General features: G+C 37.4%; 1 protein-coding gene and 1 long non-coding RNA gene across 6 annotated transcripts in view; one reads left to right on the top strand and one right to left on the bottom strand.

Moving 5' to 3' along the window:
• The window catches only part of NDST3 (N-deacetylase and N-sulfotransferase 3), a 182,007-nt gene extending 175,728 nt beyond the window's left edge, over window positions 1-6,279 (bottom strand). For 3 of the 4 annotated variants that reach the window (XM_032858859.1, XM_032858829.1, XM_032858849.1), the window contains exon 1: window positions 6,014-6,279. The gene's annotated coding sequence lies outside the window, so the exon portion shown is untranslated. Of the gene's footprint in view, window positions 1-5,341; window positions 5,474-6,013 lie in introns of those variants that run through there. The other variant, XM_032858839.1, reaches the window with a different exon arrangement.
• Window positions 6,280-6,530: 251 nt separating this feature from the next.
• The window catches only part of LOC116868502, a 276,374-nt gene continuing 265,191 nt past the window's right edge, over window positions 6,531-17,713 (top strand). The window contains exons 1-3 of one of the 2 annotated variants that reach the window (XR_004382850.1): window positions 6,531-6,770; window positions 11,371-11,478; window positions 14,435-14,537. This is a non-coding gene — a long non-coding RNA (uncharacterized LOC116868502). Of the gene's footprint in view, window positions 6,771-11,370; window positions 11,479-14,434; window positions 14,538-17,713 lie in introns of those variants that run through there. The other variant, XR_004382852.1, reaches the window with a different exon arrangement.

Here is a 17,713-nt window from a genome sequence, read left to right on the forward strand (position 1 = left end):
TAAATTCCAGGTAAATGAATCTTCTTTCCATTCCCAAAAAGCAACCACCTCTTTTCTAATTCTGACTGAGGGTCTTCTCACATGCTGTCCTCTTTGGAAGGACTTCCAAACTTCATCTGGAAGTTTTCTCCCATGTCTTCATCTGGCTTCATCCTCTGAATCCTACGGTTCTAAGCATAAATGTTCCTGCCTCACAAAAGCCTCCTTGATTCCCCAGATCTGTTGGGTCTCCCATTTTACATTCTCACATCCCCTTCTACTTTACCTCCGCAGCACATTCCATAGGTATAATTAGTCATGCGGCTTTTTGTGTAATATTTCTCCAGAGATTGCAAGCATCTGTAAGTACCTGTTCACCTTTATATTCTAGATACCAATACAGTGCTTGAAGTAAGAACATCCTGATGAATACTTATTAAATGAATGAAAAGAGAGCCTGTACTAAATTTTACAAATAGCAGCTATCTTCAAAAATGAGGGCAGTCATTAAGTCAAACTGTCTTCTGTAAATGCATACCTCCACCAGTCACACCTGGCCTCAAATAGTCAGGGTGATAATATGAACACTGAATAGGCAGTGACCACCTTGACCGCAGTCATAAGTCAGACACATGCAGAAGTTACCTGTCACTGAATCTTACTCAAACACCTACTTTTCCCATTCTGATATTTTTCAGAAATTGGCATGGCTAGAGTTGCTTTGTAATGCATCTGTTTTTTAAAAAGGAAAACATCTCTTTTCCACCAAGGGAGCATTAGCCGTTATTTAATTATATACCATTAACAAAAGGCAGAGGGAGAAATTATATTTTTGAATCATAAGCCATTCTGTATATATAGAGAAGAATTGAATATATACAAACATACATTTTGCAAAGTATTTTGATATCTGCAAGGGGCAGCACCCACTTGTCACTGTAACCTATCTTTTCTCTTCCACTAACACCCACCATCATCCCAAAGTAAAAATCAATTTCTAAATGCAATAGAATCACGTTGAAGTTGGCAGTACAAGAAATGTTGAAAAAAAGATTGCCATCTGGAAAATGAGTATTAATAACTAAAGAACTTCAGGTTCTAACATAAATGAAAGATATTTAAAAGATCTTGACAACATTCCCCTTTCACAAAATTAACTGTATTTTATAGTGTTGAAAATGCATTGGGAGGCTTCAAATACATTACACAAATTTGCTAAAAGTAATTTAGTAGTATTAAAAATTGACAAAGAACACATTCTTCTCTGGGAGGAAATGTGTGAAACTGTGTCCTATTAATTGAGCCCTGATGTGGTGGGGAAGTCAGATGCTGATTTGCATGGAGTATGACCAAGAACACTACTCCATCCCTAGAACTGTGGTTTTCCTTTGGGATGGATGGGCAAATAGCTGCACTTGGGGCACAGGCTTTGTTTGATACATTACAAGGAACAATGCCTTTCTATTGCAATTTTCCTTCCTTCTTTGTATTTAGAAATTATCAAAGAAAAAAAAATATTTTTCACCTCTCTCAGTCTTATGCCAGCCAGTGAGGCAAGACAAGAAAACTACCCCACTACTGCTTGCTCTTCATTCTGCCTTAAAAGAGAAAATGTCTGTTCTGACTTAGAGGAGAAAACGTCTCCCAAATCCCCTTAAACTGAGCTACAACGAATGCATCCATGTCTGCTGAATAGCAGGGCATTGTGATGACTGCTAATGCAGCTTTCAGGATCTAATATAACCTTTGTTGTTTTTATTCTTCTTCAGAGTCATGGAACAGAAGTATTAACCTAATCTCTCCTTGTTTGCCTAGATCATACGATGTAAAGTTACAGATCAGTTTTGGCTATGTTTTAGGGAAGATTATATGAACCAGAGAAGCAGAGGCAGCCAATCTGCAGAGAGGATAATGTAAAAAGAGCAGAGAAGAGCAATGAAGAAATATGATAGGGAGTCTTAGGGAGTCTGAGGTCTTGTTCTTTTACTCTCCCATGGATGCATCAACAAAGTCGTCAGACATATTCTTCCTCTGTTACCTTAGGCATCTTTTTGAGCAAGTGACACTCAACCCAATTGGGCTATCATGGGAGAGGAAAGAAATCACCTAAACTGGACTGTATAGACTTGCTTGGAGAAGGTACCACATGTAATGGTCTTGGGCACTGGTTTAAGCCTGACACAATAATATGTGCTGAGTAAATATCTCTTGAATGAATAAATGATCATTTCATATGTAGCAGTACGTAAGGGTAGAAGTGGTGGAAATGATTGAAGTAGTACATGAACTGCCTGGAGGGCAGCTGCCATTCTATGAGGAGGCATATCAAGCACAGATACTTGAAAACCTATAGAAAGACAATGTAATATGGTGGTTCGGGGCATGTGTGTTAGAACCAGACTCAAATTGAACCCCATCTTTACGATTTGCAAGTATATGATCTTAGAAAGGTAAGTAACCCCTCAAGGTCTCAATTTCCTCATTTGTGAAATGAAAATAATTAGAGCATCTACCTCAGATAATCTTTTTGAAGATTACAGGAACTAAAAATTAATATATGTGTGCTTAGAACAGTGCCTGGACAAAGTAACCACTTTATGAGGGTTAACTGTTATTTTGAAAACTTTCATATCTATTACTAAATATTTAGACAACAGTACTAATCAACAAGTTTTGCATTATTCTAATTTTTTTCATGTCCATTTGTCCTGTCTTTCAGAACGATTTCTATAGCATTGAGCAACAAAGAAGATAGGAAAGGATCTCTGAGACTGTCACTGTCCAGGTAAGGGACCAAGGCCCAGAATTAGCAAGGGAGTTGTCCAAGAGTATGTCTCTCAGGGCAGAACAAGGCCTAGAATCCATATCTTGCTTTATGTTATCCTCAAACATTATAACCAAAGAAAAGAATTAAAAATGAAGTGTATGTAAAATGGATACCCATCATTGAAATGCTATAATGTTTAGTATGGGACTTTAACGCTTGATGTTTTAAGCTCATGCTTGGCAATAGTAATCAAGAGTTATATCCCTCAGTAATTTTTAGGAGTTTTTGTAAAAAAAAAAATTGTTATACACATTAACTGTAGAAAAGCCTGAATTAAAAAAAAAAAAAAAAAGAAAAAGAAAAAAGAAAAGCCTGAAATTTTTTTTCTAGTTACACAACTTACAGAAAATTGATGAAGAATGTTTAGAGTAATGTAAAGGTCACTGTGACATCCCAGAACCTAAAACTGTAGTTTTTATTAAAAACAAGCAAACAGACAAAAAACCCAATTGGTTTTCTACAACCAATTATTGGGTACTCTAAGAAAAAATTCAGTTATAAAACAATTTTGAGCGCTGTTCAGACTAATTATCATTATAATGTAAGCTGTTGCTTTTGTGGCCTGGCAGCATCCTCTAAACTGGACAGGTGTTTAGAGTTCCTGCATGTCAGTGTGATGCTTATCTTCAATAGCCACACCTCAGGAAAGGAAACTTCCACTGTTGTTCCCTATTGTCTAAACTGTTAAGCAACTATAAATCCAAGACATTCATTTAGTTGAGAATAGTGTTTTTATCACCAATTCTATTTCTCTGTTTTTATAGTGCATACAAATCACAAAGTATTTAAATACAGTTTTCTTTGGAGATATTTCATACCTCAAAAATACATATTTAAGTTTAAAAGTTGGCACTAATCACTAAAGAACAACTGAGACTCAGCCAGGTTTCAAAGAAGTCATACAAGATTCCCTGAATTGAAAGAAAAAATTGTAATTTCTTTATGGTTTTAAAATTCTGAAACAGCAAGTTGACCGCTGATTATTTAAATTTTAGCTCGTAACAACTCTTTCAGTATTGAACTGAATATGTGTGAATATATATTCTATATGGTCCAGAAAAATGAAACTTACTGCCTAATTATCTCTTGTACTCTATATTTTTTTCAATAAGCCTTTCAGTTACATCACAAATTACTCTAATAACTTGCTGTAATCTTCAGAAATAATAGTTCATCAAGAAAATGTACTGAAAGAGAAGGTATACCATAATTCAACTATAACAAATCTCTCTAGAAAGAGATAAAAGTTTTCTTTTATCTAAAACATTTTAGTAACCTAAGAATCTTTTATTCTAAAAACTATGAAGAAATTAACTCATGTGACCAGTTTAATAGTAATATTTACTTATACAAAGAGAGAAGCCTTCCATTTTACCATTAGGAACTATAAAGAAAAACAATAAAAATATGAGAGCTGGTAGATATTGTGTTAACTGAGAAAGAAAAAAAGAGCTTCTGTTAGGGCAAACCTCTTGATATGTTCAGTACTATTTTTCAAAAGAGTCTCTTTCAAATTTATTTTTGAAATCTCCTTCTCAAATACAATATTAATAGGAGGCTATAGCTGAAGAAAAAGGGAAAAATGCCCTCCAGCCGACTATCAGATGTTTGAGAGTTTTCCTCCATATCATTCTGCTCTGTGGTGAATAGCATTGTTCAATAGTTGATAATATGATATTTTCTAAAGACAAAGAAAAAGTGGGTTAGAGATGAGTTTCACATGTATCTGAATATTTGATTTCTATTTTAATCTAATGTGAAGACGTAGTGTTTACATATACTTAGGAGTGATTTTCTTAAAACTCTTCCCAGATTACATATGTTGCTGTACTTCAATGTGTTTATAAAGAATAGGAATTAAATTTCAACTTTAAATGAGTTTGAAGCTTAAATAGTTTCCAGATAGTAGATGAGCTAGTTGGAAGATGATCTAGGTAAAGCTTTTAAACAGTGGTCACTTTGTTCTTTTGAGGAAAAAATGTGGTTATATTAAATGGAAGATACATGTATTTTCTTTTAATTTAAAACTTCTATATTCAATATATAGGCTGATTATTTCTTTCCAGTTGCATGTAATTTTATTAACTGTGTAATTTTAAATAATGTTTATAAAATGAATTGCATCAAATAGACTTGTTGAGGATCATTACTGTATAGACAGACAGGTAGTTTTAGTTTAAATCTCTAATGTTGCTTACAAATTTCTAGTCCATCAAGCAATACACATGTGTTCTGTTTAACAAATCTGCTGCAGAATAATTACAAGTTGTTGGTGGAGATCTTAAAATAAGGGATCATCTCCTTAATACTTCAATTTTATTTAAGAGAAGCTTTAAAATTACCTCAGAATGATATTTGTGTCTCACTTAATTTAATTAAAATGTTCTATTTCTTCTACAAGAATAAAATGAGGCACTTGTTCAATCCTGAAATTCTTAGATTCATTGAAAACAAAGTTACCATCTCTACCTAAAAGCCCTTCTTACATTTATGGGTGAGCATTAATGGATAGTGTAAATAAACAGATGCACTTACCTGGAATTAAAGTTGAAAGCGCCGAAAATGCTTGAGAAAGTTTCAACAGATATAAAAGAAACTCAAACAGCAGCATCCACTACCACCGGCTCAGGCGTTTTGGCTTCACGAGCGGCAGCAATACCAGTTCTGGCCCAGTACCCTTGTGTTATGTAACATCTTATTAATATTAGCCATCAAACTGCTACCAAGCTGGTGAGGCACTAGAGGGCAAGAGTGTCACATGCAAGACCCGTCGCCAAGGGACAGGCTTTGGTACCACTTCGGGAAGACAGATGCTAACTAAGCTGATAAATAACACGATGCCTGAACGCAACAGCGAACTTGTAATGTTCCTCAAAGAATATTTTAAATGTCAATTTTCTGACTAGCTGCAGAGTTAAAGGTTAATAAATATGCATAAGCAAATAACCACACCATGCAAAACTTTCGGGATTATATTTATAAACCTACAGTCATCCGGGAGGCTATTTTTTCCATTGTCTAAATAAACTTATTTAAAACATAAGAGGAAAGGCTAATTAAATAATAACTAGTGACGGTTTCAGGACCCCTTCAAACCGCGAGAAACTTGTCCTGATCGAGAGTGCGCATTCTGGAGTCCGCATTCCGAGCCGCCGGGGTCGGGGTCCTGGGCGAGGACCGGCCCCGTCCGTCTTCCACGGTGATTACCTCGGGCTGCAGGCGTCCGTGGGATCCTCCTTCCCGGGGTGCTCCGCCTCAGCTACTCCCGGGGGCAGCCCCGCGGTCCGGGTGGCGTATGGAGGGGACTCAGTGCTGGGAGCCGGGCGGGGGCGAGGCGGACGGCCCTTCCCTCGCCCGCCCCGGGGCCCCGCGGACGCCTTCGGTGGGCTACCAGGGCTGGTCCAGAGCGCGGGCGGCGCCCGGCTGGCAGCGGCTGCGGGGCGAGCGCGGCGGGCGCGCCGGGGACTCGTGCGCTCGCTCCGACGCGCACCGCGTCCCCGGGACCCGCCCGGCCGCGCCGCCGCCGCCGCCCTCCCGCCGCCTCTCCGCTCCCGGCCCGCGCGCGCGCCCGGCTGGAGAAAGGGTGGGAACGGGGAGGAGAGCAGGGGTCTGGAGGAGCCGCCAGCCGCCCGGCTCGCGGCCAGCCAGGGTCTACCCTGAGGATCCGCCAGCCTTGGCCTCTGCTTGGTGACCCCGGGCGTCCCGCCCCGGCCGGCGCGCAGAAGGTGGGGACCGCCAAGGATGATACTGGTCGCGCCGCCTAGGAAGGGGGTGCATCGTTCCCTCTGGTCTTGCTCCTGCTGGTGGTCGGGGTGACACGACCTGGCAGCAAGTGGCGGGCGGCTTCCAGGTTGTAAACCAGAGTTGTTGTTGCCTCTGTTTGCCGGCTTTCCGAAAGACCAAGTGTTCCAGTTCCTGAAGACAAGTGGAAGACCAACGATTGAAGCGACATTTTGGATACAAGGTGTGAGGTTGCACACCTTCAAAACTTAAGTCGAGAATCGAATGATTTTTTTAAAATCATATTTTGATCCACTAACATAGCATATGTGAGAGTTTAACAAGTCGGGGAGGTTGGGGCTTCTAATGATAACTTGTAGTGGCTGTCTGTGGTCTTTTGTCCCAACTACTCACACCTGTTTATGGAAGCAGTACACCTGTTATTTTGGAGGTTCCAACAACACAGCCTCACCCGTTAGCCCATTTGCTTCAGATCAATAGCTACTCTCACTCACTGGGTGACCCAAGACTCAAGTCTCACCATTGGTGGTGTTGTGTACTCCCGGTAGCTGGGATTAGTTTACAGAAAAGTATGTGACCGAACCTGGCCAATCAGAGACAAAAAGCCACCGTCCTAGGATTTTTTTGGCCACCACCTCCCACCCCACTTAAGGAAGTAGACTCTTTTCTATGCAGTCTTTGCAGAATGATGTGTGAGGTTGGAACTTCTTGTATCAGCATATGAAGTTTGAGAATGAAGCTAATACTCAGGGAGGCATGCCTGAGAGTTGGAGGAAAGTTAAACCACAGATGGGGAATATTTGAGCTCGGAGTCCAGCTATGGCTGAAGCAAGATCTTACCTTGTTTTTCAGTATTCAAGTATGAATCAGTAGTTTGCTTTGAAGCACCTTGAGTTGAAATTCTTGTCCATTGGAATTGAAAGACCCAAATAAATGATACAGGAATTAAACACTTTAACCATTTATTAACTTTTTGAGGGCATTTGGATATTGTAGAGCAAGACCTTTGATTAGATCCCAGTGTCCTGAAAGAGTTAGTTTGGAATTTTAAAAAGCTGGGAAAGTTGCATATTCTTTTTGCTCTACATGATAGAGGTTATAGAAGTGTCTGAACCTATTACTTCTTTTGGAAGACTACAAAAATGTCAAGATGGTAAAAATCTCTGGCCAAATGACATGTACTAAATTGGTTTATTTATTTATTTTTTTAGTTGGTGCCCCTTGCCCCTGCTTGGTGCCATTAGGGAATTTTAAGAACCTGGGTTTATTGTTTTACACTCCTTTCAAGAGAGCCTGCTCTGTTATCCATATGATATGTTGTCCGTATCATACATTCATCATTTCAATCATAAAAAAAAATTGAACATTTATGACATGGCTGTGGGAGTACAGTAATATTTTAAAAAGAAAAGCAAAGCAGGAAACTTCTCTGCCCTTCAGGGTACTCATGCGGGAATAGGAAGCCATACTCTTCTACAAGATTTTAGGAAACAGACAAGATTCATGAGTCCATACATGCTGAATGGCATTCATTTCTTTCTTCTTCTATCTTCCATGTACATAAACAAGCAAACCAAAAAATAGAAAACCTCTTTTACAGAATAAGATACTCAGTATTTTTAATGACTGTATTCTGGCATTTTCTTTAGCTAGATGTGACAGAGGCACAATTGAGTTTCCTGATGCTTTGGGAAGAACTGCTACTTCCAGTTCGTGGATGACGGGTACTTCCAGCCATCCATCTGAAAGTGCCAACTTTTCCTGGGAGATAGATCCCATAGCCCTATTTCAGAAATTTCTATCTGTGCACCTGGAAAATTTAGGCCAGTGTTTTAGCAGATCGATATGCCACCTATACCCTTTCTCTTTACTTGCCCAGCAGACAGGTAAAGATATAACAGATAGCTCTGTCAACCATTGCCCCTCTAGCCTTTCCTTCCTATCTTCTTTCTCTAACCCAAGAATATTAAGGCCAGGGAACAGTTTTTCCTCCAGACTGGTATTCCAATTTAGTGTAACAAGAGTTATAGACAATCGAGAACCTGTGACAGTGGGTGAGGCAGAGGTGAAGAAAACAATGTAGTGCAAGGCCTCACATTTCTGAAGCATCTCAAGTTAAATTATCTCCAGATGAGGTGATACTGTATTTTTGAATGTGACAAATGTGCTAGTTTATACTTTAAGGATATACCACAGTTTTTGTAACCACCTTTAGCTTATCTATTATTACTACTTACATACATACTGGGAACCTAAAAAAAAAAAAAGGAAGTTCAGGCTTCTGGCAACTTCTGAGAAGCTTTGAGACAATGTGACATATTTTTTGTTAGATGCATAGCTTCAAATGCAAAAGGAGGAGTCTGTAAATTAAGTATCTATAGAAACCATTAAGAAGAGAAAAAGAACAAATCTAAACACTTTTGTAAATTGAAATAATTATTGTATTTAGTGACTTTGAAATAAGGCTTTGAATCACAGTGATGTAGAGATTTTAAAATTTTTAATAGGTTAAAAATTATTTGTATATTTTGATAGGTCTTTGGCCTTCATCTAAATGCTTCTACGTGGAGGGTGATGGTTATAAAAGAATTTTGGGAAAGGTCATTTCTATTTTCAGAGTTGTCTTCTATTTTTCAATGTCTAAATTAAAGCAATATATTATTCTAACTAGTTTCTAAAAATGTAGGGGTTTATAAAGAACACATCAGTACTTCTGGTCTGAAATAGCTAGTAAGTGTATTACTTTTCTTGAAAAATATTCAGCTTGGATTTATAGTGTAGTAATTAGTGACACTGTTAAGCTGAAGATAATGGAGTGAAGATTTCAAAGAAAACATGTTTCTAGTTGGGAACTACTAACTCAGCTCAAGGAAGTGTACCCCAGTTCTACTGTCTTAAGAGATGTTAAAGTAAAAATAGATCAAAACCAAAAATCTCAGCAAAATGATTGGTTAGGAGGAAGCAAAGTGGAATCAGGTATTCGGCTTCTTGGAAACCACAGAAAAATCACTTTTACTGGCTTCCAAGTCTCGCTGCAAACATTGCCTCTGAAAAGTATATAAGGTTGAGTTAGTGGGATGAAGATTTCATTTTCTATAACACCGCTTTAAAGCTTCATAGACTAGGTTGGAGCAGTGGTTCTCAAACTTAAGTTTATATCAGAATCCTCTGGAGGGCTTACTAAATCACAGGTTGCTGGGCCCCATTCTCAGGTTATGATTTAGTAGAGGTGGGTGGGGCCTGAGAATTTGCATTTTTAACAAGTTCATACATGATACAGATGCTATTTACCTGAGACCACACTTTACGACCCTCTGGTTTAGAACATTATTGAGAACACTGGTTGTCTTATGTGGTCTGTAAGAATGAGCATTTATTATTATTATTATTATTAAAGATTTATTTACTTTAGAAAGAGAGTGTATGTCCAAGTGGCAGGGAGGAGCAGAGGGAGGTGGGAGAGAGAGAATCCTCAAGCAGACTCCCCACTGAGTGCAGAGCCTAATGTGGGGTTTGATCCCAGGACCCTGAGATCATGACTTGAGCTGAAATAAAGAGTCAGATGCTTAACTGACTGAGCCACCAGGGTGCCTCTGAACACTATTATTACATAAATTATTTAGTTTTCAAAAACAGTATCTGTTTTTATGTTAATCATAATAAATATATAATAACATCAGTATTTTAATTGATTCTCCATACAATCAGTTAAGTAAATTACCAAATAAAATAAATTTTTAAAGTAAAATAGCAAAATTTGGAAACAGGTAAATGGCTGCAACACTCTTAGGTCCTTGAGGGCTGCCTCCCTCACTGGTTCATTTTGTGTTTTCCACTGCCCTAGGTCTAGGGTCTGCACAACTGTGGTCATTTAAAATACACTAAGGAAGAGAAAAAAATTTTCTTAGCCTAGTAGGTAATGTTTTACACTGTCCCCGAGAAAGGAAATCATTTTATTTTATCCTGTCATTAAATGTTTTTTATTCTTGAGCCAAAGAGTTCCTCTACTCATTATTTTCTATCAGTTCTGTGTAATTTCAAATGCTTTGTCCTCAAAAAATAGTTTTTTTCTCTTTGAGCAACTAGTTTAAGTTCTTAGGTGCGAGGCATAATGTCTGCAGAGTTAATTACAAGCGTAGGGTGATGACTGGCAGTATAAACGTACTCGTATCTATAGGTTTAGCATACATTGTTGAAATAACTGTTGTTTTGTTCCACCTTATATGGGGAAATACAAGTAATCATCAGATTGTAGAACATGCTCTGTTGAGTCTTCGAAGCTATTCTTAATATTCAGGCAGGACCAAACTTCATTAAGGTGTTTCTTTGAACTTGCTTGCAACATTAAAACATCGTTTTATAGTTTGGCCTCATGCCATGTAGTACCAGACAGATTCATTGTGAGAATAAAGTGAGTGATTCTGTTCTCAAATTGTGTGAAAACAGGCTTCATAAAGAACTCAGAATATATTCCCTTCCATCTCAGTATGCTACTTCTCCATTATATCTGATCCTTGGATTTCAAGAGGTTGAAGAAAATAATAAATATTCAAGGAGTAAGAGGTGTATGAGTTAATTTTGTTTTGTTCCTCTGAAAGTATGTCTTTGAAATAGTGATATGAGAAGTTGTTAGAGAAAAAAGAAATAGCAGAGAAAATTGAGATGCCCTGTACCTTATGGATTGACAAATCCAATATTCTTAGGCTGGAGGCTTTTTGACTGACTTCTCCACCAAACATTGGAATTAGAGAACTGTGAGTATAAAAAATGAAAATTTAATTTGTAAAGGGAAAATTTATGCATACATTTTTTTCCCCCCTCAGACAAGAACAAGTGCCCTCAGTGGTATAGAAGAAATGGAAATGGAAACTCTGCTCATCTGGCATTAAATTTAAGTGTTTCTCAGCATCTTTGGCATTTGGAGCAAAAAGGTAATAGATGCTCTCATTCAGTTTTCTTAAAATCAAACTTCAAATCAAACATATAGATGAATGAAATTACAGGAACTTACTGGTTAAGTTCAAAGTATTTTTATCCAAAGTCTCATTTTAATTACTGGGATTCATGATCATTTTATTTTTCTTCTGTAGGATACAGTGCAGCCTTCTGACAAAGACAAATAAGTATTACTTGGACAAATGAATCCAAATCTGAAAATGTTCTTTTTTCTTTTTTAAAGATTTTATTTGTTTATTTGACAGAGAGGGAGATCACAAGTAGGCAGAGAGGCAGGCAGAGAGAAAGGGGGAAGCAGGCTCCCCGCTGAGCAGAGAGCCCGATGCGGGGCTCCATCCCAGGACCCTGGGATTATGACCTTAGCCGAAGGCATAGGCTTAACCTACTGAGCCACTCAGGTGCCCCTGAAAATGTTCTTTTTTCTTAAGCCATTTATGTAAAGTATAAGAATTAACTTTTGAAAGATTCCGTTGGTGATTGTGCCTGTAGTTTTATATTTCAATTATATGTTTAGAACTTAAAATGTAATAGCTTTGTATTTACACACAAAAAAAATTTTTAAACTTGGTTAAAGGGCTTGGGGTGGTAACAGAAATATTTTTCATTCAAGCTTCACTTCTCTGGGAGCATCAGTTTTCTGGCTCTTAAGAATCTTAACTGTAAGTCAATATTGAAAACTATTGTTTTTCAGTATAAGATAGAATTTAAACCAAACAAAGCCAGGAAAAACATATCAATTCAATTTGTAATACTTTACACAAATAATAGACTATATATTATCATTCCTTTACATCAGACTTGATCATTTTATGTATGTATCCATCTGTGTCTGTTTTACAAATCCTTTACCTAAGAACTTAGCCATTTGACAAGTAATAATAATAGAATCTCTGCATAGTAATAGCAACAGAGATGCCAATGAGACAGAAAACACAAGCACTTTTTACACCTTGGGGCTTTGTATATGCTGTGTCATGTAATCTGTATGAGAGCTCAACAACATTATAATTGTGTAGAAGTAGAAAACCAGGTTTAGGAAGTATAAATCATGTTCCAGAGTCTATCCACTGATGGTGGATGACCTTTAAAGCTGGTTGGTTGTAGGGTGGGAGGAGAGAAAAAAGAAAAAAAAAAATGATGATAGGCAGAGATTTAATTCCAAAACTCATGCTCATTTCATTATATTGTGATGCTTTCCCAATGAATTCGTTATGTTTAGACCATCAACAAGTATATATGGGGTATCTATGTACGTGTATATAATGTGCTGCAGAAATATAGTAGTGAGCTAGACCCTGACATCCTGATTTTCACATTATTATTACACAGCTATTATTTCACACTTAATTTAATTACATTACTTATAATTATCACTTACTATTATAAGTCCACAATGAAACATACTGGATAATCAGAGTAAATATCAAACAACCTGACTGAGTCTGGGGAGGAGTGAGGGCATGTAAAGGATCAGAGAAACTTACCTCTGAGACTGATCTTTAGTGACTCATGACACTTGGCCCAATTTCTTTCTTTAGTTCTCCAGAAACAAAACAAAACAAAAAACCCCACAGCCACAGCCATAGTGGGTCTAGGGTACTAGAGAGTGAAGGGTGGAGAGTGTATGTGAAAGAGTTTAATTTTAATAGCCTAGCAATAACCTGTTTTGGAAAGATCTCAGTGTTTGCAACCATCACATTTCTGAAGGACTGGATTCACTTTGTAACTAATAATTTTCTTGACTTAACAAATTCTCTTTGGAGTCACTTATTCAAATGTTAAAGCTCTTCTAGTGGGACAGGACCCTTTAGTAAACTGCTATCTCTGTCTGGCCTGCCTTCCCTTTTTCTCTTTTCTCCTTCTTTTCATCAGTCCTTTTAGTTGAGGCTATTTCAAACACAGCAAAGGGACCAAAACAAGAATTTGTCAATTATCTGATATTTCCATATTTCTGGAACTTAACCAGCATCTCATCTAGCTTTTGTTTAAATGCTTAATATCTTGCATTTTTGTTCTTCAGTGAAATTGATTTCCTGACATTATGGTGTAGTAGAATCTATGTAGTGGTATATGACCTGTGCATTAGGTTGGCCTGTGCCATTTGCCAGTTACTGAATTTTGAGCCAGTCACTCAACTTGACCTGCTAAGTGAGAGGAATGGACACTCTTTGAGAAAACTGAGAATAAAATACAATATGTGAGAAAGTCCTATGGAGATGGCAAAAGGTTATACAGATATATACTTTTTTAAAATGAGGTTATCTGGTTAATGGTGTTTATAGGAATGAAAGCTGTAAGACTGTCTTGAATTAATTTACCTGAGAACTAAATCTTGGGGTACTAGTAAATTGAGCATGATTTTCTATTCAAACACTTTTCATCCTTTAACAGAATTTAATTTCTATTCTAATAATCAAACTACAAATTATAATCAGAGAATGTCATCTGACTATTTACTAATCTGTGCCAGATGCTGTCTTGTTCCTTATTTCACTGGATTGCTGCAGAAGTTCTGACTGGAAGTTCTCTGATTGGAAGGTAGTCTGCTAGTTGTCTCCCAAAATTCACTCTCTCCTTCTTCCACAATAATCACATTGGTATTAGGACACATGGCAATCTGGGAGGAAAAGGTCTGCATCTTCCAGCTAGATGTCGTTCAGCTTTAGCTAATGGAACACAAGAGGGAAGATTGTGTAATTATGTCTGAGAAGCTTCCTGTAGTAGACAGACATGAGAGAAGCCCTTATTATCTTTGTCTCCTGTTGCTCAGGAGACCTCTCCCTGTATCCTCTCCCTCGCTGTGAGAGCGGGCAGGATCAGTGATGTGTTATAAACCAATAAAATATGACAAAGGTGGCAGGATGTTATTCTCATGTGCAGGTGATGTCCTGAGTCGACTTAGAAATGGATTCTTCCCCACTTTGCCCCCAGATGAGAATGCAGTTCAGCCAATATCTTCGTAACAGCAGTGTGTAGCCCTAAGCAAAGGAACTACAAGGCTGTGTCTGTATTCCTGACCCACAGAAACTGTAAGATAATAAGTATCTGTGTTTAAGGTGGTAAGTTGATGGTAATTTGTATGGAATAGATGAATAATACACTCCTTCAGAGACCGCCGACACCAACTCTTTGCCCTCTTTTTTTTCTTCATGTCCTTCTTCATTGTATTGCCTAAAACTCAGCTACAACTTTACTGGGCCAAGAGGTTGAGGGCCACACTTTTGGGATGGTGGAGCCTTGAATTAGACAAGGTTTATGTTCCTTGCAGGGAGGAGGGATATTTATGTGAGCATAACCATTTATCTTGTTTGGGCCATTATTTTGTCTTTTCTACTTTTTTATCATTTAATGCTGAAGTTTTCCAAATAATTCTCTAAGTATGACTAACTGGTATTTGTTTCATTTTACTCTTTACTACTGTAAGAATTCAAGTTTAATTATACAGAAGAAGAATTATCATTTATTACTTTACACACAGAGACCCTAACCATTAGCATTTGATGTGTTTCTCTTTAGTATTTTAATCTAATGTTTTGTAAAAGAAGACCTGTATAGCAAATATTTGTGACATTTAAATATCATGACTTCTCTGTCATTAAGATTAAAGTGTACTGAAATTACTTTAAAACATCTGTTTGCAATGTAAAAAATCCAATCAAATAAGCATGTGACATGAAAGAGAAAATATCCTATCCACTTTTCTCATTAAATTTAAGCTTTTATTTTTTTAAAAAGTCAACTTAGGCCATCTATTTTTGTGTTCAGAAATGTCATCTCGATAACTAAACATATAGGTTGGATTCCCAGTCTTTGGCTGTTGATATAGAAGTTTATTTTGGGTACCTAAACTATCTAGATTTTTTTTTGTTTCATTCACTGATGAATCTCAGATCATTGCTTAACTTCAGGCATATATAAGTTGTGTTTTTGCTAATCTTTTCACAGGCTTTATATAGTTCCCTCCTCCACACCTTTACTCAACTCTCCAGCTGTACTGATATCACCTGCTTTGCACTTCACCTAAATGGACCTTTCCTATACAGTTCAGTTGAACCCTGAACTTCTTAATGGAGTCTCTCTTAGAGCAGGTTAGACCTCTATGATTTCTCCATCCCCCAACCCAGATCATTCCCTCTCCACACCAATCAGATAACATTAAGAACCTGCTACTTTCTTATAATAAGACTTTCTTATTGCCACTTATGCTTTGCTGGTCTGCACAGAGTAGAGATTTAGTAACATTTTTGTTGGACAGTTAGCCGATAAATAATTTAGTAACAGTTTTTTTTGACAGTTAGCCGATAAATCTCTACTCACAGAGTAGAGATTTAGTAACTTTTTTGTTGGATAGTTAACCCAAACACTATTAACAGCTGTATTTTCCATTTATTAAATAAATAATTATCATCTTTTTAAAAAAGATTTTATTTATTTATTTATTTATTTAGAGAAAGAACATGAGTGGGGGAGGGGCAGAGGGAGAGGGGGAGAGGGAGAGAATCTCAAGCAGATTCCGTGCTGAACTTGGAGTCCGATGTGGGGCTCCATCCCACAACCCTGAGATCATGCCCTAAGCCAAAATCAAGAGTTGGACACCCGACTGACTGAGCAACCCAGGTGCCCTACATAGGATCATTTTCAATGAGAGGTCTATGAACTTACTTCATACATGGGAAAAATTTAAGAACAATATATGAAATGAGGAAACAAGCCAAAATTTTGGAATTTTATAGCAACCTCACTTTCTGAACTGAAGTCATGTTAAGAAGGTATGGCTTGGTTCTGGTCATTGTGTTTCATGTACACTGTCCTTGATGTGAGCAAATCTATTCATGTACTCTTGTTTCCTTTGGAAATGAGGAAAACTCAATACAACGATGTGAGGAGTACAACATGACATTTAAAAAAAATGATAACTTATCAAGACTCTCCAATTCAAGATGAAAGTGTCAATTAACACTCAGAAGCTTTCATGTTCAAGAGTACTTCACAGAAAATAGGTAACCAAATTGAGGTGCTCCTCTTCTGAAATGCTCCCAAGGTGTTTAGCTGTGCTTTTATACTATACAGGAGCACTCATGGCAAGATCTCATGACACGCATGTCAATGTATTATAGACCCTTGAACAGCATGGGTTTGAATTGTACAGGTCCATATATACACAATTATTTTTATAATGCAGTACTATAAATGTGTTTTCGCTTCCTTATGATTTTCTTAATAACATCCTCTTTTTTCCTAGCTTACTTTATTGTAAGAATACAATATATAATATATATAACATACAAAATATTTATTAATCTGCTATTTATGTCGTCAGTAAAGTTTCAGGTCAGTAGTAGGGTACTAGTTAAATTTTGGGGAAGTCAGAAGCTATATACAGATCTTCAACTGCACAGGGTTTCGGTGCCTCTTCACCCCTGTATTTTCAAGGGTCAAATGTACTTAATGGAGTGAGTTGTAATTTTTTTAATTTAGCAGATTAAATCCTCAAGTTATTTTAGAGACTTTTAAAACACTGAAGTGGATTTCCTAATTAGAAAATTCAAGTATAAATGGGATGATAAAGTGTGATTTACGGTTTGCAAAATCTTTTGTAATCAATTTCATTAAATTCTTAGATGATTCATTATATTATCTACAAGTGAAGCAGAGGTTCAAGGTGTAGTCTTTTTTTTTAAAGATTTTGTTTATTTATTTGACAGAGATCACAAGTAGGCAGAGGCAGGCAGAGAAAGAGAGGAGGAAGAAGGCTTCCCACTGAGCAGAGAGCCCGATGTGGGGCTCAATCCCAGGACCCTGGGATCATGACCTGAGCCGAAGGCAGAGGCTTTAACCCACTGAGCCACCCAGGCGCCCCATTTGGCACAATTTTAGATTTAGTTGCTTTTCTGCTTGATCAAGGTAGAATGGGTAAAGGATATTCCCTCTAGGAGGTTAAAGTAGAAAGCTGGTGAAAGGTGGAAAAATTTACCTTTTCTTCTTCCTTAGCAAGTTGCTTTGTAAATTTGATGAATAAAATTTTATTTTGTTGCAGTTTTATTTACTAAGCTTCTGTGTAAGGTAACATAGTCCAGGGGTTTGTCATTTTAAGAATAATTTCCAATTTCAGAGAGATGCAGCACTTCTTTTTTGTTTTTAAACCAGACCACATTTAATGATGGTAAATCGGGTGCTACCACTCATGTGTTCCCAGGGTAGTTCTTTTTC

The sequence above is a fragment of the Lontra canadensis genome, unplaced genomic scaffold (assembly GCF_010015895.1).
Source record: "Lontra canadensis isolate GAN:19392208 unplaced genomic scaffold, GSC_riverotter_1.0 scaffold1, whole genome shotgun sequence".
Taxonomy (NCBI): Eukaryota; Metazoa; Chordata; class Mammalia; order Carnivora; family Mustelidae; genus Lontra; species Lontra canadensis.